Source organism: Pan troglodytes, chromosome 5 (genome assembly GCF_028858775.2).
Source record: "Pan troglodytes isolate AG18354 chromosome 5, NHGRI_mPanTro3-v2.0_pri, whole genome shotgun sequence".
Taxonomy (NCBI): Eukaryota; Metazoa; Chordata; class Mammalia; order Primates; family Hominidae; genus Pan; species Pan troglodytes.
The window spans coordinates 158,283,912-158,308,539 of NC_072403.2; the positions used below are offsets into that span (position 1 = coordinate 158,283,912).

A 24,628-nucleotide genomic window follows, 5' to 3' on the forward strand; every position below is an offset into this window, starting at 1 on the left:
TGGATTTCAAGTAAAGACATCCCTAATTTTCTCAAAACTAGGATGAAGCCAATAATGTACGCTTACTCCTTGGTATATCAAGTTTTAAGTTTGTTATAGGATGTTGATCATAAAAGTGGTTAGCCTTTTTTTTTCTCTTACCATGTTTTTTTAATTCTAGCCAAACTCCCCTCAGGAGCAAACTCCTGGCAGGGAGTTATCAGGGAGCATGAAAGCAAACCAACAGTGCCACGAAACGGGGAAAAAAAATTAGACAATTAGTCCAGATGTAAAATGGCATCACTAACAATTTCCATTAAGAGGGAAGAAATAAGAGGAAAGAAAATGAAAAGAAAGAAGGCATTCCTTAAACTGGAGTGTTCACAAGGATTAAAAGATTCACTTTATTGCATCACCTACAGTTTTCTGAGGGATCCATTACAACATCCACCATTATTCCACTCCATGTTTCTAACTACCTTGCCTTTATTATGGTTCTTCAGAAGCTTCCTTGTAATTTTTAGGTATGGGTCATTTTTGAAAGTTGCTCTTCTAACCATTTAAGGTAAAGAGAAAACCTATATAATTAAGTTATCGTGTGTTGGTGCCCAGGAATATGCATTTTTGAAAGCTCTCCCAGTGATTCTGTGTACAGACAGATATGGGCACCTGTTTAAGAGAACAGTGACTAATGAAGAGTATGCAGTGCCTGCTGCAGAGATGAGTTGGAGCTATCTGATGTCACATGAACAATGCTGAGTATTTCTCTCATGTCCAGGCATTGCTGCAAGAGATTACCTTCCCACACCTGGAACCACTTTCCTTATAAACTGAGAGCATTCCCTTCACTATCAGAAATTTAGAAATTAATTTCATATGGGATCTTGCTTTTGAGAGAAAAATCAGCACGGTCTAAATTAACTGGATTGGTTGTCTAGGAAGTGCTGGTTTCATCAGTAAATTGTTGAACTATTAGCTGCAATTTATCAAGCATTATTACATTCATTTAATAAGAAATATATTTCTAATTAAAAGTTATAACCCGCAGCTTTCTGAGTACAATTTATACCTACTCCAATATGCACCAAGCAAATGAGCTGACCCAGAGAGGGATTTGAGGCTAACCTTCTATGGAAAACAATCATCTGTTTACTCATTTTTCTCATTTGTTCTGCTGTTGCTCCTGTTGTAACTATGTGAGACTGTAATTTTAGTATATAAAAAAGAATCTCAATGCTATGTTTTTACCTTTTTATTGCCATTTTATGTTTTCTTAGTTTGTCTCCAAAGTTACAAAAAAGCACAAACAGTCTAATATTTTTACAGCAGCAAAAATCTGCTAGAGTTTTGCCAACTGAAGCAAAGGGGCTAAAAACTCTAGATAACACATCACCCAATGAGTTTATTGCTATTCTAGATGTGTAATTCCTACATTTATGGTACACTGAGGGTGTTCAGCAGTCTGCATGTGTAGCTATAAACACAGAACAGATGCTGTAATGAAGAGCTTCCAACTGATCTATCTGTTTGAACATTGTTTTGAGGAGTTGCAAGTCCAACGGCATTCTCATGACAGGCTGTTTCTGAGATACGTGGTTGGAATGATGTTGCGTTGTCTGTTTTTAGCAAAGTTTACTTCAATTTTTTATTTTATTCACAGATGAATATCTGACACAACCAAAGGTTTGGGCACTTGCTTTACATTTTCTGGAATATAATATAGGAGGAGTTTAATCAATATACTGGGTGTTTGGGTTGCTTGAGTTATTTATAATCAGAAGTCCCTTCAGGCATACTTGTATCCTGGGAGATCAGCTGAAGTTACCTTTGACACCTCTCATTTCTTTAGCTTTTTAAAAAAATGAACATGAATGGAAAAATATGCAGGACTCAGTAGATTTTAAAATATTGAAAAAATTGATTTATTGGCAATAGAAGAAAATGAAAATCCCTGGACATTTATGAGGAAGTAAATTAATTAGATCCAAGTAATTTAACACTTCCTTTTAAAGAAAAATGAGTTAACATTATTCAACTGAAAAATTCAAATATCATATAAATGACATGCTTCTTTAAAAAGTAATTACATCAGTGATTACATGTCAAACTAACATCTCTAGTTAATTCCTAGATAAATAAAATCACTGAGTGCCAAACAATTTGATGGCACATGGAGCTAAAATGTGACAATACATTCCTATGATATTTTGCATGCAAAATTGTGTACAAAACTAAAAACAATTACAACCTTTCCTCCCTAAAGGCATCAGACTGACACAAGGAAGTAATTTTAAAATATAGGTTACTAAGTAAATGGATATTATTATATGCTACCTTGATTATTTCTTGAGTATTTGAGTTTTTTTTTAACTGAGTCAAGAACCAAGTGAAATTCTAAATGGAATGATGCTCAGAGGAAATTTTCTACTTTGTTCTCTGCTAGAAATATATTTTGTCCACCAGTAGAAGCAAATAAGCCTGCAGCATTAGTCATTATGTCCTGGGTAAGCATTTTGGTTTTCTTTCCTCTGATTATGAAAAGAAATGTATTAGTGAGTTTACAGATATCATGGCCAAATGGAAGTGGCATGTTCTCCTCTTTTTTATTTTTGATACAGTTCTCATTTATGTCTATAGCTCTGCTAAATTTTTATTATTTTTAATTGACACATAATAACTATACCTATTTATAGGGTACACTGTAATATTTCAATGCCTGAATGCCATGTGTAATGATCAAATCAGGGTAATTAGCACATCTATCATTTCAAACATTTATTATTTCTTAGTGTTGGGAATATTCAAAATTCTCTCTTCTAACTACTTGAACTATTGTTAACTATAGTCACTATACCCTACTAGAACTTATTTGAAAGAACCATTTACTATTCTGGCTCACAAACAGGATAATCTTGTCATTTTGTAATTATTTTTCTCTTAATCACACAATATATAGCTTTAAAAGCTACTGTAATTCTTCATGATATTTATAGTAAACATCAGAAGATTTATTGAAACATTTGTGATAGAATTTTACTACTGGATAGTAATATTTATTGAGGATCAATTTCTCATTCATTCATTTATGTAATCAATCATTGTTTCAACAGTAAGCTTAAAAGCACTTAGGTACTTGATATGGTGCTAGGTAGTCAAGATAAAATATATATATATAAGAGGCAGGCCCTGACTGCACCAATCTTGCAATATGGGAAGGGAGACACTAAAAAATATAACTAAATGTACTGTGTTATGTGCCATAGTAGAAAACCAATATAACATTCTCAGTGCCCAGGGAAGAAAGAGATTAAGTCCAGTTAATGGAGTAGTATCTGTAGAAGGATTGGAAAGATCTTCGAGTAAAAGTAGCATTTGAACTTGACCATAAAGCATGTTTTTCAACTGGAGAAATTGTGCTATGCTAGACTATTTTATATAGAGAAAATAACATAAGTGAAGATTCAGAAATGTTAATGCACTTTCATGCCACGACGTAGAGTTTGTTATGCATGAAGCACGTAGAGAGATGTAGTGTTGGGCAACTTTGCAAATTCAAGAAGATTATAGAATATAGATAATGGTTAATGTATCAAGAGGAAGTTTCAGTACTTTTTCTATAAATCACAAGGTACAATAAAGGTTTTTGTGAAGTTTCATCATCATGTGTAAGCTTTAGGGGAAGAAACTGACTTATAGAAAGACCAGTTAATAGAGTGCCACAGTAATCCAATAACAGGTAAAAATAAAAGCCTTAAACTAGAGCAGTAAAGTTGAATCCAAGACATGCATATGAAAAAGTTTTCTGAGCTTAATTCACTAGACTTGAAATACCAGTTATGCGAGCTGAAAGAAATAATAAGAAAATAGAATAGGACTCTTATGATTTGAGCCCAAGTGAAATACTGCTACTATTAAAACAGATAAGGAATACAGGAGCAGGACAGAGGAGATATTGACAAGTTGGGTTTCAGATTAATTAATTGAAAGTGCTATAAAGTCATCCAAAGGGAGGTATCCATAAGATTCTTAGAAATTTAAGTCTGGAGCTTAAGAGAAAAGTCTAGGCCAGACCTCTAGATTTGAAGATCAATTGTCAAAATATTTAAAGTGCCCAAGAGGGTGGTTATGACATGAGAAAAGAAGAAATACCGGGAAGAACAAACATTAGGGAACTCTTACACTTAAGAGATAACATAAGGAAAATCTGAAGGCAGTAGACAAAGGTTATCAAAAAGAATGTGGGAAATAAAAGGATGCAATATTATGGAAACCAAGGAGACCTTGTATTAATGCGCTCAGGTTGTCAAAACAAAATACCACCAACTGAGCTGCTGAAATAAAAGATGTGTATTTTCTCACAGTTCCGGAGGCTGAAAATCAAGATCAGGATGCCAACATGGTTGGTTTCTGGTGAAGGCTTTCCCACTGAGTCACAGACAGCCACCATCTTGCTGTGTGCTCACATGTCTTCTTCTTTGGGAGATAGAGATAGAGGATATAGATAGCAATGATAGAGACAGCGAGACAGCTCTGTTGTGTTTTTTTGTTTGTTTATTTGTTTGTTTTTTACATGGGCACTAATCCCATCCTAGGAGCCCCATCCTTATGACTTCATCTAAACCTAATTACCCAAAGTCTCCATCTCCAAAACATTCTCTATTAGGGCTTCAATAGATGAATTTTGGGGAGAATGACTCATATATTCAGTCAATAACAGAATGTTTCAATAAGATAGAACTTGAGGTCTTATCCTTGGAATCACCAAGGATGGGGACTGTATGGTTAACCTTGAGAGGTTTCAGTGCTATAATCTGGTTAGAAGTTATACTGCAATAAGTTGAGGAGTTTGGCATTAAAAGAAGTAGGAAATTCCGACAGTATTTAAGGAGGTTGAAGAAGAGGGAGGAAGGGTATCATAGAGGAGAACTTTAAGCTTCTTTGTAATATCTGAGAAAAGAGGTGACAAAGAAGGAAAAGTTGGAAACATAAGAGAGAGATCATCTGGTGTGTGCCGGGAGGCCTGGCTGAGAGCTAGGCTGTTAGCAGAGCCATCTGACATTAATGGAGAACTATGACAATGAAGCACCAACTCTGAGGATGTTTGTGGGTGACACTGGTTCTCACTCACCTGTGTTGACGTGTAATGGTTGGTATTAACATAGTATGAAAAATCAGGCTGGGAACTTATCATTTTTATTAAAATTTGAAAATAAACCCCATCCTACTGATTTTATTGGGCCTCTGGACTTATAAACATTGACAGTAAGATTTGAGAAGGGACAAATGAGGGAAAGCCTGGAAAGGAAGGTGTGTTCTTCTGGAATTACTTATGGGCTGGAGCACTCTCAGCCTGTAAGTAGGTGCCCTTTGTAGAAGAAAGAAGGGTAGGCTGGGCATGGTAGCTCACGCCTATAGTCCTAGCATTTTGGGAGGCTGAGGTGGGTGGATCACCTGAGGTCAGGAGTTCAAGACCAGCCTGGACAACATGGCAAATCTCTGTCTCTACTAAACATGCAAAAATAAAATTAGCCAGGCGTGGTGGCATGCACCTGTAATCCCAGCTACTTGGGAGGCTGAGGCAGGAGAATAGCTTGAACCTAGGAGGTGAAGGTTGCAGTGAGCCAAGATCACACCACTGCACTCCAGCCTGGGCAACAAGAGCAAAACTCCATCTCCAAAACAACAACAAACAACAACAACAAAAAGAATAAAGGAGAAGGAGAAGAAGAAGAAAGAAGGGTATTGTGTATCCAGAGTTAGACTCAGTTGGGGATACAGCATGCACATCTGTTCTGTGTGATTGGAAAGAGTTAGAAATCCTTAGACCCATCCCTGACAGGTCATAGTGCCTAGGTGGCCAGCGCAAGGATATTTCGTTTGAGGTAAAGTCCTGTGCTCCTCAAAAAATCAGGCCAGAATGTTCTCACTTCCTGAAAGATGCCACACTTTTTCTTCACATGAAGGCCCTTAGCATACTTTAGAACGAACGTAGCTTAGTAAGTAAATGGTGTGTGGAGGACAATGCTGCTGCAGGAGACCACCTGGAAAGCCACATGCTCAAGTGCAAGGAAGGGGTGAATGGCCCCAGGATAATGGAGATGCACATTCCCTGTCCCCAGCCTGGTGCAGCAAATTTGCAGTCACCACCATTTCCTTTATTTTTCTCTTGCAAATAACACACTTGCTCCACAAATAACACAGAAATAGCTACTTTTAATACTTTTAATACTTATGGCTCATATTTTCAAGTTCTCACCTGAGACAGACCATGGGCACCTATTATGCTATATCTTCAAAGAGAACACAATTCCTTTTAAATATAGGTCATCTTTTATATTTCAGATTCAGATAAACTTGTATAGTCAATGCATATTCAAGTTCTGAAACTGAATATTTTATTCTCATATGTTAATGTGTAGTTTCTAAACTGAATCCATAAATATTCCCAGATAATTATGTGTAATGGCCCAAGGTGGGTACATTCATAACACCATCATGCAAATAAAGAATCTGAGGCTTGGAAAGCTCAATGCCATTTTTATAAGAGGAGTAAATGGGGCCAAAAATCATTGTTTTCTGGATAAAAATCATTTATTTTTATCTTTCAGTGGCTCTCTAAGTTTGTTACCTCAATAATGTATTTATTATTCATGCATTAAATTCAATTAATAAGAGATAGAGCCCATTCCCAAAAAATTCATGGTATAACACGTGGTTACAATCTCATTGTGTGCATGAAATGATAAGAAACAGTATAATGTGGTGACTCATGTGAATGGGAAATTTCAGAGTCAGATGTTGTTTTTAGTCAGTTTGAACTGCTATAACTAAAATATCATAGACTGGGTGACTTAAGAGCAGAAATATATTGCTCACAGTTCTGGAGGCTGAGAAGTCCTAGATTAGGGAGCAGGTGGGGTCCTAGTGAGGGTCCTCTTCTGGTTTGAAGATGGCCATCTTCTCATTGTATCCTCACATGATAGAGAGCAGAGGAGGGAGGAAGCAAGCTCCCTCCTGTATCTTCATTAGGGCACTGATTCCTTCATGAGGGCACCACCCTCCTGATCTAATTATCTTCCAAAGGCCCTACCTCTTCATACTCTCACATTGGGAGATTTTAACATATGAGTTTTGGAAAACACAAACATTCAGCTCATAGCAGATGTCTATCGAGTCATCTGTTTTCTTTCAAATTACTAGTCCTTGGGCAAATTGCTTAACTTCTATGTATTTCAGTTATAAAAATGGATAATAATAGTGCTTATCTCATAGGGTTCTGAGGAGGATAAAATGAGAAAATTTGTATAAAGAGCACAGCACAATACCTAAATAATTGAGAAAAATCTCAATAATTGTTAGCCCGTGACATTAAAATTATAAAAACATGGGAAGGTATATGAAAGTTCATATACTATACTAACATAAAATTCGTAATTACCCCTTCAAGTAAAGAGAGTTCTAGAAACTGGGGATATGCCTTAGCCTTATGCATTCATTATATTCGTGCTATAAAAAATGGAGGAGCTGTAAGTCTTCTGGAAGTGGAGGCATGCTACTGTTACTCCGTGTGAGATGTGTGAAGAAGGACACCCTGTATGACACGGTTTGGCAACCTGTCCCTGCTTGGCCTCAGCTAAAGAAAGATGAGGTCATTTGCATCCCATCTGCTAGCCTTAGTGTCCAGTGTAAAGTGTTATCAACTTAAAAGTGAAGCAGACTGTGTGAACGTGTTGTAAAGCTAGTCCAGGAGCAAAAGTATTGAGAGTTTGGAGAATGAAGAAAATAAGAGAAAAGTCTCAGTGGCTTTGGAAGCTTCAGATCACAAGAATAGAGCCTAAAGGGTCATTAATTAGAATACTTTGGCTGCAAGTTATAGACGACAACTTAAGCTAGCCTAAGCAAATGGGATGGGGTATTTAATGTAAAAATATAAGAAATAATATCAGGTATCTCATATGACATAGAAGACTGGGTCCAGAGTGGAAAGGCTCCAGGTTTCTGTCTTCTTGCCTCCTGTCTCACCCTATGCCTTCTTCATCTTCTCCTCAGATATCTTTATTTCGTGAGCACTCATGGTGAGTCTAAGGATAACCATGCCAATGCTCATGAGTTCACATGTTATTATAGGTCCAGATACCCAAAGAGAATGACTGAATTCCCTCAACCCACAGGGCTCTGCATAGCACAGAGAGAAATACTGTCCATGGAGGGGGAAGAAAACTCCATGGCTCTATTAGAGGATCCATTTGTTATAAAAGTTTGAGGTGTAGAGTCAACTAAGTTTAAAAGCCAGACCTTATCTTCACTTCTATTATATAGATTTCTGGCTATAAAATGCCTCTCCATTGCCTCAGGATGAAGACTAAGAAAAGACGAACATTAAGTTTTGTTTTTGTTTTGTTTTGTTTTGCTTTGCTTTGTCTTATAAAGAAAATAGATCATTAGGACATTGTCTTCTGAGTTAATAAAAATACATTTTAAGTTACAGGACAACAATAAAATATTATTAACATTAGTTAATAGAATACAAAAAGAAAGTCAGTGAGTATTTAATCAAGTCAACAAAAAATGTACCTATAATAACATTTTATTTCAACAGAGTAAGGGAAGCCTCCTATAACTGAAGGCAACTTAATACTAGCCTCTATGCAAATTATCTGTAAGATATATGAGGAATTGGCTGCTAACAAAATTAGGCCGAGCCCCTAGGTGATACTGCTCCAGGTAATGAAAAACAACTCTTTGAAATAAATCAATAACAGTAGGAAATACTTTCCTTCCCCAAATTTTCCAGTTATAAAAATATATTCTCAAGTTACCATGCGCCTAGCAAATACCCTCAAATACTGTGGGAATTAATATCTTTTTCCACTTGATCAAACTTCATATTTCTCATATTATTTGGCTTAGATGGGTATGAAAAAATATAGACTTATGTAATAAAAGTACATTAAAAGAAATTATGATAGGGGAGTTGGAGTAGGGATGAGGGAGAACAGGGATGCTGTCAGCCAGTTCTGTGACTGTAGCTGTTGATTCCATTAGTGTCTTACTGCAAACTTGAAGTAAGGTTTTTATAATTCAGTCCTTAATTTAAAAAAAATTACAGAGTCGACTATTTTACAAACTCTGGACAATTTATTGGTAAAGAAAATAGCACAGTCTGTGATCTTTGCTTTGTCTTATAAAGAAAATAGATCATTAGGACATTGTCTTCTGAGTTAATAAAAATACATTATAAGTTACAGGACAACAATAAAATATGATTGTTAACAATAGTTAATAGAATAAAAAAAAGAAAATCAGTGAGTATTTAATCAAGTTTGAGTGTAGGGGAGTAGAGGAATACCAGCAAGAAACCTGGCCACAACAATGTGACAAGGTGAAGTTCTGCAACAGAGGAAGTAGGGAATGTTTGGGAGGCACCTAGAGGGCCTCTAGTAAAGGCCTTGGAGGTAGGGAAGGTCTACGAAGCTCTATGGACAATAGTTCCCATTAGCTAGACCAAGAAGGAGATTAAGAAAGAGGGGGGTTAAGGTGGAGGAAGTGCAGAGAGCGTATTCTAGGCAGAGGGACCACGATGTAAAGAGATTTGGAGGCAAACAAGACCTCAGCTTATTAGGAAAATGAAGAAAAAAATAAAAGGTTTCAGTAGGTTGGTATTCCTTATAAGGAATGTTTGTTTAGCTTCAAGTATGTGAAGCCAAAAGTTATTTCAGGGCTAATCCTAGTATAAAATCACTTTTGCTAGGATGGTTAGAATTATAGGCTTGGTTTCAACGGCTGAAACATACCTCTTAAGATCCGGAAGATAAATACTGTTGACTCATTCATTCAATAAACAACTTTCAAGCACCTAATTGTGTCAGGCACTGGGACAACTGCAGTGGTGAACAAATAGATCTGGCTCCTGACTTTGTGGAAACTGAAATCTAGCTAGTAGACTGGGCATTGAACAAGACAATACAAGCATAGTGAGTGTTTCTATGAGAAGTACGGGTGTTATGGGAGTGTTATTAGAAGTCTCCAACCAGTCCAAGAATGCTGGAAATATTTCCAGGAAGCATTACCCTAGCTAAGATTTCTGAAGAAGGAGAAGTGGTTGGTTAGGAAAGGAAGAAGGCTGATGGATTAGAGTAGTCAGGGAATCTGGATGTGAAGACGGGAAAAAAAGCACTCACAGATGATGGAAATGAAGCAATTCCAGGATGCCTCGAGCAGAGGAAGTAAGAAGGAAAACATAGTGAGACAAGACTAGACAGGCCTCTAGGGCCAGATTACTTAGAACTAGTTAGAGGAAGCCTTATGAGCTTGGACCTTATCTTCTGGACAATGAGAATCCACTCAGGTCACAGAGCAGTGTGCAATGTGATTGGTGAGATGTGTGTTTCAGAACTATCACTGTACCCCCAGTATGGAGGATGTTTAGGAGACGAGCAAGATATGAGCCTGAGCTCCAGGAGGAGACTGGTACAGGGTCCAGGGAAGAGATTACAGTGGCCTGACCTGTGGCTTTGACAGGTGGGATGAAGACAGTGATCAAAGAGAAATACTTAAGTAAGAACAAAAGTAAAAGTAAAGTTGCTCAAAAAATTCAATGTTAAGATATACACAGAGCCAACAGAGACATGCCTTTGCCTCAGGATTGTTGGGCTCCAAGACCTATAAAAGTTGAACTATCACCAGAATAAATGTATAAACATGCTAAAACATGACTGATCTGGAAAAGGAGGAGAGCAGAGACAAGCAGTCACCCAAGAAAACATTGGAAATGGCCACAGATCTCTGTAAGGTGGAGGTGGGTGAAGGGCTTGGTGACCAATGGGTTCATTACAAATTTAAGATGAACCTAACTGTCTTCATTTGATGCCATCAAATGTTTAACTATTGAACCTTGTAACCCTCCATCCCCTCCTTCTTCCTCCCTGTGAACAAGCAATGGTCAAGTCTTGTCTCCCCTTACAAGTCTATTGATATATGTTGCAGCATTGTCAACGCTGTATGTTATTTCCATTGCAAATGAAAGTGGAATGAATTCTGGCATGTGACAATCTTACTTCATGAACTGTTTAATATAAGTCTTATCCTAGCTGACATATCGTTCTTTCAGGGGCAGACAAAAATAAGCCCTGCATTTAGGATTGACCTGAGAGGTGAGTAGTGGGAAAGACAACAGCAAGACCGAGAGCCAGATCCTGGCTGGCCCTTGGAAAACCCTTCATTAAGAATGTGCAGTCTTTGGGGTTCATAGCAGCTCACCATGTTTCTCACATTTTTTTTGTAGAGTTCAGTTCATTTACAGTAGAGACGACAATACCCACATTCTGCTTATCACACTACCCATAAACATACTACATTCATATGGCATCATACTGTTCTAAGATATTGAATTATGTAGTAAGTAGATTTTAAGAATCAGCTCAAAGTTTGTTTCCCAAAGCCTACCTTATTATACCTGTGCTCAGCTTTTCTGACAGAAATTCATAGACGGCTCATGTGTTAACATGTACTACATCTATATTTCATTTCTCCCACAGGAAGAATCCTAACTCCCAAGAAAACAGATGAGAGAGTCAGAATATCTCATAAGTATATATTTTTATTATTCCATGATAGTCATACAAATGTCCTAGAATAACTACTAATACTACCACTACCAACTCATTACTGAGAAGAGTTAAAACAAATTTCATACTACCTTCCCATCTCCTCCTTTTAAAATAGTTTTACTATATCTACATTATCTGAGTACAATACCATCTTTCTTTTAACTTTTATTTCATCTTAGTTCTATAATTAAGGATATGTTTAACACTTACCTCCTGTTCCTATGATGATGGCTCCCTAGTTATTTCACTAGTCTGAAGCTTATAATCTTGTTCTAGAGTAGATTTCTCAGGAAAAGTTCATGGGATTAAAACTTAGATTTTGCTTATTGAAAACATTTTGTCTACAATCTTTATCTCAAAAGCCAATTTTGCTGGATATAATTCAGGGTGCACATTTTATTTTTCTGAAGTGTTTTCAATATGTTGTTCCAGTTACCTTTAGTATAAAAGCTTTGCTGCCCCCAAATCTGATAATAATCTTTTTTCCCTTATAAAACACTTACTGATTTTTCCTAGACATCCAAAATATATTTTTCTTTTTCTATAAAGTCTAGTGATTTTACTAGAACAATTATTGGTATTGATTGTATTGGGTCAATATTCTTAGAAATGTAATGCTCTCTTTTAACATGGATTTACATTTTTTTAATTTTAGGAAAGTTTTCTTGAATTACAGTCTTCAGCATTTCTTTCCTTGCTTTAGTTTTCTTTGTCAAGAATTCCTAGTATCTATATATTAAATCATCTTTTACACATTTTCTCTAATCCTTTTTATTCTCTCATTTCATGTACATGCTATTGAAGTATAATTATATACAATAATATGCATTGATATTAATGACAGTTTGATATATTCTACAAATGTGTAATACACTCATGAAACCAACATACAACCAAAACCTAGGACATTGCCCTCACTCTAGAAAGTTTCCTAGTGTCCCTTTTTAATCTATCCTGCTCTCCAATTAGAGACAACCATTATTCTGATTTCTTGCACCATATATTAATCTTGCCTGTTCTTGAACTTAATAAAAATGAAATCATAAGGTAGATATTATTATGCCTCTATTCTTTCACACAACATGAGATTCATCCATGTTCTTGCATGTAACAAGAGCTTATTCCCTTTAATTGCTGAGTAATGTTCCATTGCATGAATACACAATGTTTATTCTTCTGGTGATGAACATATGGGTTGTTTCTAACTCTCACTATGACAAATAAAGGTACAATCAACATACATACACAAGATTTTATTAACATATATTTTCACTTAGTGTGGTTATATGCTTAGGAATGAAATTGCTGCATGATAAGGCAGGTGCATGTTTAACTTATAAGAAATTGCCAAACAAATTTACACAATATTTTTGTCATTCTGCCTCCTACCAAGAATGTATGAGACGCATTTGGTGTTGATAGTCTTTTAAATTTTAGCCACTCTAATGCGTATGTAGAGGTATTTAATTATAGTTTCCATTTGCATTTTCCTGATGACTAATGATCTTGAGAGTCTTTTTATGTGTTTATTGGCCATCTATATACCATCTTTTTGTGAAATATCTATCCAAATTCTTTCTTCTTTTATTGGGCCGTTTGCCTTTTATTATTATTATTATTATTATTGTTGTTGTTGTTGTTGTTGTTAAGATGGAGTCTCACACTGTCGTCCACGCTGGAGTGGAGTGGCACGATCTCGGCGCACTGCAAGCTCCGCCTCCGGGTTCACGCCATTCTCCTGCCTCAGCCTCCCAAGTAGCTGGGACTACAGGCGCCCGCCACCACGCCTGGCTAATTTTTTGTATTTTTAGTAGAGACGGGGTTTCACCCTGTTAGCCAGAATGGTCTTGATCTCCTGACCTCGTGATCCGCCTGCCTCGGCCTCCCGAAGTGCTGGCATTACAGGCGTGAGCCACCACACCTGGCCTGCCTTTTATTATTAATCGTATAATCTGGATTTGAATTCTTTGTCAGATTTATTTATTGCAAATATTTTTTCTCAGTCTTTGACTTTTCATTTCTTATTGGTATTTTCTGATGAATGAAAGTTTTTAATTTGATGAAGTCCAATTGATAAATTTTCCTTTTACAGTTAGTGCATAGTTCAGTGCAGAAACCTTGCCTATTCCCAGATCATAGAGATATTCTCCTGTGTTTTTTTCTAGGAGGTTTATTGTTTTGACTTTTACATTTATTACTGTAATGCATTATTACTGTATTGCATTATTACTGTACTACATCTTGTAATACATAAGCAACATGTCTTAGTTTGTGTGGCTATAACAAAGCCATTCATAGACTGGGTGGCTTATATACCATAGAAGTTTATTTTTTACAGTTCTGGAGCATGAAGTCTGAGAATAGGGTAGCAGCATGGGCAGGTTCTGGTGAGGGCCCTCTTCCACCACGCAGACTGTTGTATTCTTTTTGTATCTTCACCTGGCAGAGACATTGGAAAACTCCCTGGGGTCTCTTTCATAAAGGTAGTAATCTCACTCCTGAAGCCTCTACCCTCATGACCTAATTGCCTCCTAAGTGCCCCACTTCCTAATATCATCACATTGGGAGTTAGGATTTCAATGCATAAATTTGGAGGAGGCACATTCAGTTCATAATAGAATGGATCGAGGTTTTTGTTTTTGTTTTTTTCTAAATGTACATTCAGTTCACCCAGATCAATTTTTGAAAATATTGCCTTCCCTCATTGAATGACTGGTACTTTTGTCAACATCAACTGAACATACGTTTAGTCCTGATTATGAACCCTCTATTCTGTTCTATCCATGTATTCATCTATCTTTTTGCAAATACCACACTGACCTGATTACTGAAACTTTAGTCTGAAAATCAGGTAGTGTAAGTCCTTCAACTTCGTTCTTATTTTCCATGATTGTTTTGGCCATTCCAGGTTTAGAATATCATTTTCATTATTCAAAAGTTCATCATTATGTTTGATGCTATCTCTAGGTTTTGCAGAGATGCCCGTTAATAGGGTTGAAGATATTCCCTTATACTCTTAAGTTTGCTGAGAAATTGATAACAAATAAGCATTGAATTTTGTCAGATTCTTCTGTATCAGTTGAAATGATTATATTTTTCTGTGTTACTGGGAAAATATATTGAATTATCAAATATTAATCAAACCCTGAATTTCTAATATAAGCTCTCCTTTGTCCTATATATAGACTACTAGAAACAGGGTCTACTTTGTCTGACATTAGTATAACTACTAGCTTTTATTTTCGTTTGGTACTTGCATGATATACCATTTTCCATCCTTTGATTTTCAGCTTTCTAACCTTTGACTTTCACCTTTTGTGTTTATATGTTTAAGGATTGTGTCTTATATGTGCAGCATATAAGTTTCATTTTGCTTTTCAGTCTGATAATGTTTACCTTTAAATTAGAATATCTAGTTTATTTATATGTAATATAAATGCTGACATAATTATAGTTATATCTACTACTTAACTATTTTCTATTTGTCTCACTGGATTTATGTTCCATTTTATCTTTTTTTTCCTTCTTTTGATTAGTCTAATATTTATCAAAATAATAATCACTAGTATTTTAATATTCAACTTTCTCCTGTATTAGTTTGTTAGCTCTACATTCTTTTATTATTTTTTATGGTTATCATAGAAATTACAAAAAAAAATTAATCTTTTATAGTCTCAAATAAATTAGTAGTTTTATCACTTTCCAAGCAAGGCAAGGATCATGAAACACTTAAATTTATCTTGCATCACTGTTGTGCTTTTTTCACATGCATTTCATTTCTATACATATTTTACATCCTATCTTATATTATTATTAATGTGATTGATTTGCATAATCAATATCTATGTATCCCCATATGTTTCTCCTTTACGTTATAATCCAGTTATGGACTGAGCTGATTTGATGTGGACTGTGGTTTTATAAAACTTGTTCTGCTTCACCTGGTGCATCCTGTTCTGGGGGTAGAGCTATCCGGGGGTCCTGGCTGAGATTCTGGTTTCCGATTGTGTACTTGAACCTCTAATCCTTTGAAAGTCTTGACTCCAATTTTGATTCCTCAGCACCGTGAGACTTCCAGAAACTTTACTCTGATTTTCAGCAGCTTACTGCTTAGTTTTGTATCCTGTGCCTTGTGTAGCCTAAAATGTGATAAATATGAAAATTTTTCTAGAGGGAAACCACCAAGTTTCAGTCTCACTTTTCTTTACTTCCCTCTCTCCAGGATCTCGGTTCCTCAAGTTCTAGCTGCCTTGGAGCACTTGAATTCAAAATTTTATGTCTACAGTCCTGTGAATGCATCAAAAAATTTCCTTGCTTCTTTGCCTCTTAGTTAAGACTCTCTGCCTGGATTCTTAGTCTGTTGTCCTGTATCAAGAATCATCAAAAATTCCAAGGGGAAAAACAGCTTGAAGATGATCCACTTACCTCTCTGAAGTCCTGTTCCTTCCGATTTGTTGATCCGTTGCATTCTGGTGCTGTGACAGCTTCTCAATATCTTCCAGTGGTTTAAAAAAATTTATCTGGTTTTTCTTGTTGTTTTCAGTGGGAGAGTTAGTTTGCCCTGGGGTACTACATATTAGCTGAAAGCAGAAGTCTTCTTATGCCAATCTTGATCCCTCCCTTTTATATTATATCTACCACTTAACACTATTGGAGGATGTTAGAAAACCAATACCTTTCTCAATAGGCTGTGATGTGGCTATGATGTTCTTTAGGACTATGGTGATTACACTTGTAATACTATGAGAGAAATTGTATGATAATTGCTTATTCAGTTCTTTTTCAGGTTCCATGTGTGATGACATGAAGCTATTAACGCCTCTGCTTCAAGAGAAATACTAATGTAAAATAAACGTTAGTGGAAGTAGGCATCTAATATTGAGGTTAGTGCTATAGCCAAGAATTTCAGAATTCTCACAAAATTTAGGTTTTTGTGTTATAAGTCCTTTATAATTATCATTACATCTTCAGTTCTAAGCCTCTTACTAAGTAATTATTTCTTCTTTTCAAAACATCCTGAGGTGAAAATTTTAACTTTTGGCAAGTTGTTTTCATCATCCTTTTCTCTTCCCCTCTGTAATAAATCAAAGTAAGGTAATAAAAAGTCTGACTTTGGAAGTTTGTCATCTAAAGTCTCTCTGGAAGCACAGCAGGCTATTTTCCCTTTTGTGTAACTTGATTTACCTTTTTTTTCCTCCTAATTTTGAGTGGCTGCTTTCTCATTAGAAAAGATGCCTATATGTGAGAACAAACACTTAAAATGTATGTACAGTTAAATAATGTATTTACAACATGAAAAGTACTAACTGTACTCTACTGTAGAATTCTGAAGTAAGAAAAACTTCAGTAGTAATTAACTTAAAAATATTAGTACTGTGCCAAATTCTGTCGTTTACATTTGGCATGTCTCCTTAGTAGCTGTTCATATCTTTTAATATACAGTTTTAGAATGTTTACATTATATCTTTTTTTAAGTGAAAGAAAATATGTGTGCAGCCCCATATAGTATCTTAGTTACTGGGGTAAAGCTAAGAGGAAAAGGAATCATAGTCTGAATTATTAGGTCATGATAAATTTATTTTTATAATAGAAGTTATTGCTTATTTTTATATTAAAAATAATAAATATTTACAGTGTGCAATTTGGAATATATTGGGAAGCACAAGGAAGCTAATATTAATTACTTCCAATTATACCTAGAAAGAAAAATCACCACTGATATTTTTATGTATATCCTCATTTTAACACACACGTATACATACATGCACATACATACACATTATTTTTACTATTTTTTTAAATTTAAATTTTCCTGGGGATATGATGACATTCAATATTAAATTTTATAATTAACTTAAGAATTTATAATAAAAATAATTGCTTTTGCTATCCCTTCAATTAGCAAAGTAATAGAGAAGCTCAAAATTATTTCTTGCTAATATTCATATTTTGAATATTTCCATATTCTGTTTTGATTTATTCAGTCATTCATTTAACACTCATAATAAGTAGAGTGGCCATACGTCTTTGTACCTACCCAGGCAGTCCCAATTTATCCCTTTTTTATGGCTTAATTATAAAGAAAATTTCTTTCATGCTTAAAAGTAATGTTTGCATGAGAAATTCTATGGTTTTCTTAATTATTTGAAAAAATTGGGGCATATGAAAGCAGAATAATATGGCATATAAGGAGTAAAAAGGATCACAGGAGAGGTACCAAGATTTCACCTACATTGCAATGTGAACTGTACAGGAACTTGACAAACATGTTGGAATTGTGAAGGAAACATATGCAAGATTCCACGAAGGCTAAGGATCCTTTAGGGAACCTAAACATTATCAAAGAAACAGACGGAAGAAAAATATTAAGATATCATTTTACAATCCTTGGTTTGACAAAAATTAAGAAATAAAGAATTCTGATGAGACTTTTGTTTTGGGTAGAATGAAAGAGACTGTGGCGGAATAGCTCCCAAGAAGAATAATTGGAAAAACAATAGGAAGGACAAAGATAATTTATTTACAGCATCAGGGAGATACTGAAATGATGAAGATTAACGAGACTCAAATTTCAGAGAGAAGAGAACTGAAAACTGAGACAATTATCTGCAACAGTGTTTCCATGGGACAAACACTGATAGTGCAAATTTGCCAATTCAGGGCACTATATGGAGGCTGAGTGTATTTGTTCATTCTCACACTGCTATACAGAACTACCTGAGACTAGGTAATTTATGAAGAAAAGAGGTCTAATTGACCCACAGTTCCACAGGCTTAGCAGGAATCACGACTGGGAGGCCTCAGGAAACTTACAAACATGGCAGAAGGCGAAGGGAAAGCAAACACGTCTTACCATGGCAGAGCAGGAAAGCAAGTGAGTGAAGGGGGAAGTGCCACACACCTTCAAACAACCAGATCTCCTGAGAGCACACTCACTATCACGAGAACAGCAAGGGGGAAGGGGGAAGCCTGCTTCTGTGATGCAATCACCTCCCACGAGACCCCTTCTCTGACATGCTGGGATTACAATTTGAGATGGGATTTGGGTGGGACAGAGAGCCAAACCATATCCCTGAGTTTCCAGGCTTGGGCCCGGCAGAGAATCAATGGAAGGACCAGAGGAAACAGGAAATCTTTTGGTCACAAAGGACTGGGGTGAGGAAATGAAAGGCCAGAGAGGCTTCACCACAGGTCCAGCTTCTCCCTCAACACATTTGCTGATGTCTGCCATTGGGTGGGTCAGAAAGATTAAAAGATAAGCTGAATACATCTGACATACAAAATAGGTTTCCATGGAGTTCTCCAGTGCTGAGAGACAGACTCATCGAGGAGAGGGCTCAAAAACACTTTTGTAATCATGTGAAGCTAAAATGACAAAATTGAAGACTCAAAGTCATTCAAACACATGATCAAGGCTCCCTGACAAGATATTTTCCTAATTTTGAAGCTATCTGCAGCAGAAGACCAAAAATCTAAATAGAAAAATCTTTAAAAAGCAGGGAACATAAAGAAAGACCCACCAGATGAAGTGTACTAGTGCACAGCCAGGCTTTCTGTTGAAAGTCCCGAAGGGATATGCCCTGTGGTAGACTGATTTTTATCAAAATGACTGTGACTCAGCTCAGTCAGTGGTTGGATTACGTTAAGCAGTGCCCCTCTACTTAGGAGAGGAAATGGTAAGGCAAGATAGCACTTTCTAGGGCCTCTACATAATCTTATTTTATATGTTCACAGTGTCTCATCTGATATAAAATACTATTAGGTATACCAAGAGATAGGACCATATTACTGGAAAACCTAGGGAAACAGACAATAGAAGCAGACCCCCATGTGATACACTATTGGAGAATGTTAGAAAACCAAGTCAGGATTCTTAACATTGGTAAATAAAGGAAAATAATCATCTATTTGCCTTGCATTTTCTGTTTGAACTCTATCTCAGAGAAACTAAATAGATGATGAGGGAAAGTTCTTTGTTAGAAGGGAAATACAGTTGACAGATACAAAAAGGATGATAGAATTGCATTACCACTTTGTAGTCTCATAATAAAATAATTTATCTATACTCTGATAATTAATGGCTGCTAAGACCACCAGAGGAAAGACTGATGGGATGTTTTACAAAGTATGCATCAGGATAACAACATCTGATATCTTTGAAAATTGCCATAATAAAAAGTTAATTTTAAAAATGTCTAAAAACCAAGCAGAATGTCTAAAAACCTCATACACTAGTGTAAATTGTGCAAGAACTTTGCAAAGCAATTTGGTAATATATAAGAAAGATGAATGTGCGTGCTCAACAATGTACCAATTCTAGTTCTAAGTAAATATCATAGGAAAAAAATCTCCCACGTTTGTGCAAGAAGACATACTTAACAATGTTTATTGCAGCATTGATAAAATAGCAAAATGTAGGAAAAAAACTAAATGGTCATCAGTAGAAGAATGGATTATTTTTTAAAGTGTGGTATTTGTTCAATTTAGTTTAAGTGAATGAACTAGAGTTATACTCTAGCTATACATAATACTAGTTATACATAATACCGTGCAAAAAGGGAAATTGTTGAATGGAAATGTAATGTCAAGTATATAAAACATAATATGCTAAACACTATCATGTATTATTTACTAACACATATGAATATACATATTCAACATAAAATATGCCAAGTGACAATACATACCAATTTGTCTCTTTAAAAGGAGCAGATTCATATTTAGAATAATATACAGAGGACTTCAAACATATCCTTAATATTTTCAAAAGAAAGAAGATTTTAATAGGGCAAAATGTTAATATTTGTCAAATCTATGGTGGTAACTAAACTGAATGTTATTAAACCATTCTCTGTAGTCTCTTACTAGCTTATGAATCTTAATAATTAACAATTTTGAAATGAAGCAATATTTTACACCTATATGGAAAGACTGCATTGTGCATATATAAAAAGAGTTTTAATATACATGCATGCGTTAAAAGGAAGGGTGGAAAAAATTTCCATTTACAGAGAGCCTACACACATACCCAGAGCTCCATTCTCCATTCCTATAAACAAATGCTGAAAAACAAATATTAAAATTCAAAAAACAGGCAAAAATGCATTTGGCTTTGGAAAGCAATCAGAGGCACAAATTATGTATTTATCTATGAAAACAACATAAAATAGACTGTACCCTGCTAAAATGGTCTTGAGTGGTGGCTGTCATTCTTTATGATTACTTTGGACAGCTGCTGCATTATTATTTCCATGGTGAGCTTTCTATATTTTTAAGACTGACCTTCTGGAATTGTATAGAACATTTTATCTCTGCTAAAAAGTAGATTAACCTCCAAACCTCCAAAAACATGCAACTTCATAGACAGCTAACCTGACCGTGTGCCTCACCTGTTCCTGACAAATCCATTCAAAGTCACTGTTACCCAAATAAAAAAGTCTGGAAGAGAGAGAAAATAAAGTTTAATTTATTTTCTACTGGAAGTTATTGACATTCTTGAGTAAGGAAAGTGGCTGAAGTCAACGAGTAAAGTGAAGGGAAGTTTGAGATCCTGTGAAATAAGTCTAAGCTAAATACACACTGATATTTTAAATGTCTGAGTCTTTTGTCTGTGTCTTTATTTTTCCATCCTTCAAAATAAGGGTATTAATAGCAATGGCTTATGGATTAGGCTGGAATAGCATTTTGCTATTTGAAAGCATTTTCACACATACTTTTTCAACAATCCTTCTTTATGGATGAAAAAATTGAGTCTGAAAGAAGTGATCATACAATTGGAAAGTGCCAGGCCTCCTGATTCAATGTCCAGAGATCTCATTGCTAACATCATACTGAGTAAAATTTATTTGTAACAAATTCTAACTTCATTTAAAAAATAAATCTTTACATAGAAAGTGAAGAATGGGTGACCTGATGTAAATAAAATATTAAAGCAAAGTCATACTGAGTTAAGTATCTCTCAAAGAGAGATAGGCTGTTATATCAAGGAAGACTATTTGGACAATGGAAATATATGGGTAAAGTTATGCAGAATCCATCAGTGTATGACAAGCAGTGACTTTACAAAAGGAAGAAAGGAAAGGAAAAAGGAATGGGAAGAGGAGGAGAGGAGAGGGAGAGGGAAAGGGAGGAGAGGGAAAGGGAGGGGAGGGAGGGAGGGAAAGAAAGGAAGGAAGGAGGGAAAGAAGAAGGAAGGAGAGAAGGGAAAAGAAGAGAGAGAGACCTTTGCACTTTAAGAAGAAATTGAAGAGGACTCTTTCTAACTAAACTACTTCTGGGGTTTCTTTAAATCCACAACTTCTGCCAAAAGATTCAAGCACAGATTTGGGACTTATATTTGACAAGCCCCCATATGCTACATTTTCCCTCCAAGCTTTTACTCTGGCTTGCTGAATCTGTGGTTGGTTGAATATGTGGTTTTACAATTGCTAAAAATACCCTGAAGTCAACCACTTTCTCTCAGTTTTTACGCAGTTGATAAAATGGCCACTCTGGCCTCAGATTTTACATGGCTTGTCCTGTAACCTTTAATAAAACACTCCTTTCATAAAAGCAAGGTCTGTATGCAGGGTCATTTATGTTTCACTTCAATGCAAAGTGAAAGTCAGAGACCAAACAAAAGGGATCATAAAGGAGATGCTCTATTTTTTTTTTTTTCAAATCTCTCCATCAGTAGTTAATTAGGGTGTCTTTGGGATTACTGAGTTACTGTGTGAAGCTTGGCTGTCAATATGCCGGAAAGCCCCAAAGGAACCGCAGAACTGTCCCCTAACTGCAGGAGTAGGTTTTAAGAGGGAATGCAAGTCACAGAGGCCACAGAGCTTCCTGTCCAATTCCCGGGAGACACAGAAGTACAGATGCTGCCCGGGTGCACCACACTGTGCGACTCTGCTAAGGTCAGTACACCGAGTTGCTAAGTTGTCAAGGCATCCCCCCGCCCCTTGTTTTTATCATTAGACATCCCCAGCAGGCAGGACCAGCTGCATTATTTGCAGGGCCCAGTGCAAAATGAAAACACGGAGCTCCTGATTCAAAAAGCAGAGGTAAAGTGTTAAAGGTACTACATTATAAAGCCACAGCTTCTCTTGATCTGTCATGGTGTTTTGTATTTTTCATTTAGTGCTGTGTTCCCTTGTGTGGGGCAAATGAAGTCCCACCAGACACGGCCATCCCCATTTTGTGACTGCCCAGGTTCCCCTCCGGCCAGTCAGTGGGCAGAGGTCATAGGGAAGTTGAACCAGTTACCTCTCTTTCTCACGTCCCCTTTGCCTCAGCCCACATTAGACAGGTGACTCCCAAGGGTATTACAATAACAGTGCAGAGACACCTAAGGTATCTGGATAAAGGATGTGCAAGAGGCTTGCCATTGCGTGTTGCCTACCAAAAGTGCAGTGGCACTTCCGGTCCAGGGAGGAGACAGCCACTGCCATTCATTGCCTTGAGATAGTACAGGGCACATACATCAGACCCTGATCTTGTCGGGACTTGTGCCCAACCCCTTGTCAATGGTGGAAAGTGGTAGTGATTTCTAGACAGGGGCAGGTAGTGGGAGGCTGGACAGGGCTGGGACCCAGGGGACAAGAGTCCGAAAATCCCAAAGCCTGTCCAGAAAGGCAGGGAGGCTGCAAGATGTGGGCCATGTGTAAACTGAGGCTCCAATCTCCCAGCGCATGCTCTATTTCCCCATTGACCATCACTTGCAAAACACAAATTAAAAGATAACATTTTTATGAATTTCAAGAGGATGATTACAGAGCACTAAATATCAAGTGCAGGGCTCTTCGGAGGCAGAGATTGTGTTTGTCTGTCTGTTCTGGCTCCAGGCCCGTGAAGCTGGTCCTGCCAGGGCCCCAGTTCCCAGTGCCAATTGAATAGGCCACATACAGACATTCCTCAAAAGTAGAGTTAATTAGAGGCTCAAGAACATGCAAACAAGGCAAAGCCTAATGCTTTGAGTGTATTTTCTATCTTCTTTCATGAGAAATAAAGTTGCTTGAATATCATTTTACATATTACTTCCCACTACATTTATATATTCAGACATACCTTTATTCCTGATCATCTCCTTGCTAACATTTATATTGTTTTAATGATCTTTTGATTTCGAGTAGGCATCTTGAATGTCAGGGGCATATTACCTTGATAAGTTTGATAGCAAACAGTGTCTGTTTTTCTAATTTTATTAAATGAATGGATTATTGCAGTAATAATGAAGTTACACCAAGGTGTCTCAAATTCTTATTTTTTGATGAGGATTTCAAATTACTCTGGGTAGATCACGCACCTTTAAATGATTTCATGAATGGTCCAAACTTGATGGAATTGTGCATATGGATTAACTTTGTTTTTTCTCTGTTACATTCAATGTGCTATGGAAAATCTTTTCCTGCCTTATACATTCAGTTCAAATCCCTTGGTTTCAGGTAGTGAACATCTGTTCCAGAGTATTCTTGTTTAAAATTTAAAACTCACAGCTCTTCTTCCCAGCACCTGTCAGGCCTCAGCCTGAGAGACTTGGAATGGGAAGGGGCATGGTCTCCTCCTGCAATACCTCTTCCTCCTCTTTCTTCCGAGTTTTCACTCGTCTGTCTACTTTGATGGGAAAAAGAGATAGAAGAGAAGGAAAAGGTCTTTGATTTGCCAGGAGCCATTTTGGTCCTCTTCCAGGTTACCCTGGACAGTTGTCACCAGGATCTTCTGGGTAGAGGGTCAGATGTTTACTCGTAGAGAACATTGATGAGTTTGAGGAGCCCTGTAGAGAACTGCATCATGGCAGAGTCCCCTGACATGAGAGATTTCTCCCCAGTTGAACCAGCCTCACCCATACCACCTGTAGCATGTGCTGATAGTTCACCCTAAGCATCTTGTACCTGAAATTTTTTTCTATGACAGGCAGCCCGCTTATGTGGCATGACAGCCAGACAGCTTTATCCCATCACCTTCTGCAGTGCTAGCTGACTCATGGGAAATGCACTTATCCTTATTCCAACAAATGATGGAAAGGCCAACTACCCATGGCTGCCCATCAGCCTTGTCATGTC

The 24,628-nt window shown here is 36.7% G+C and overlaps 1 protein-coding gene across 5 annotated transcripts in view; it reads left to right on the forward strand.

The window, feature by feature from the left end:
- Positions 1–24,628, forward strand: part of GRM1 (glutamate metabotropic receptor 1) — a 410,378-nt gene that overhangs the window by 374,026 nt on the left and 11,724 nt on the right.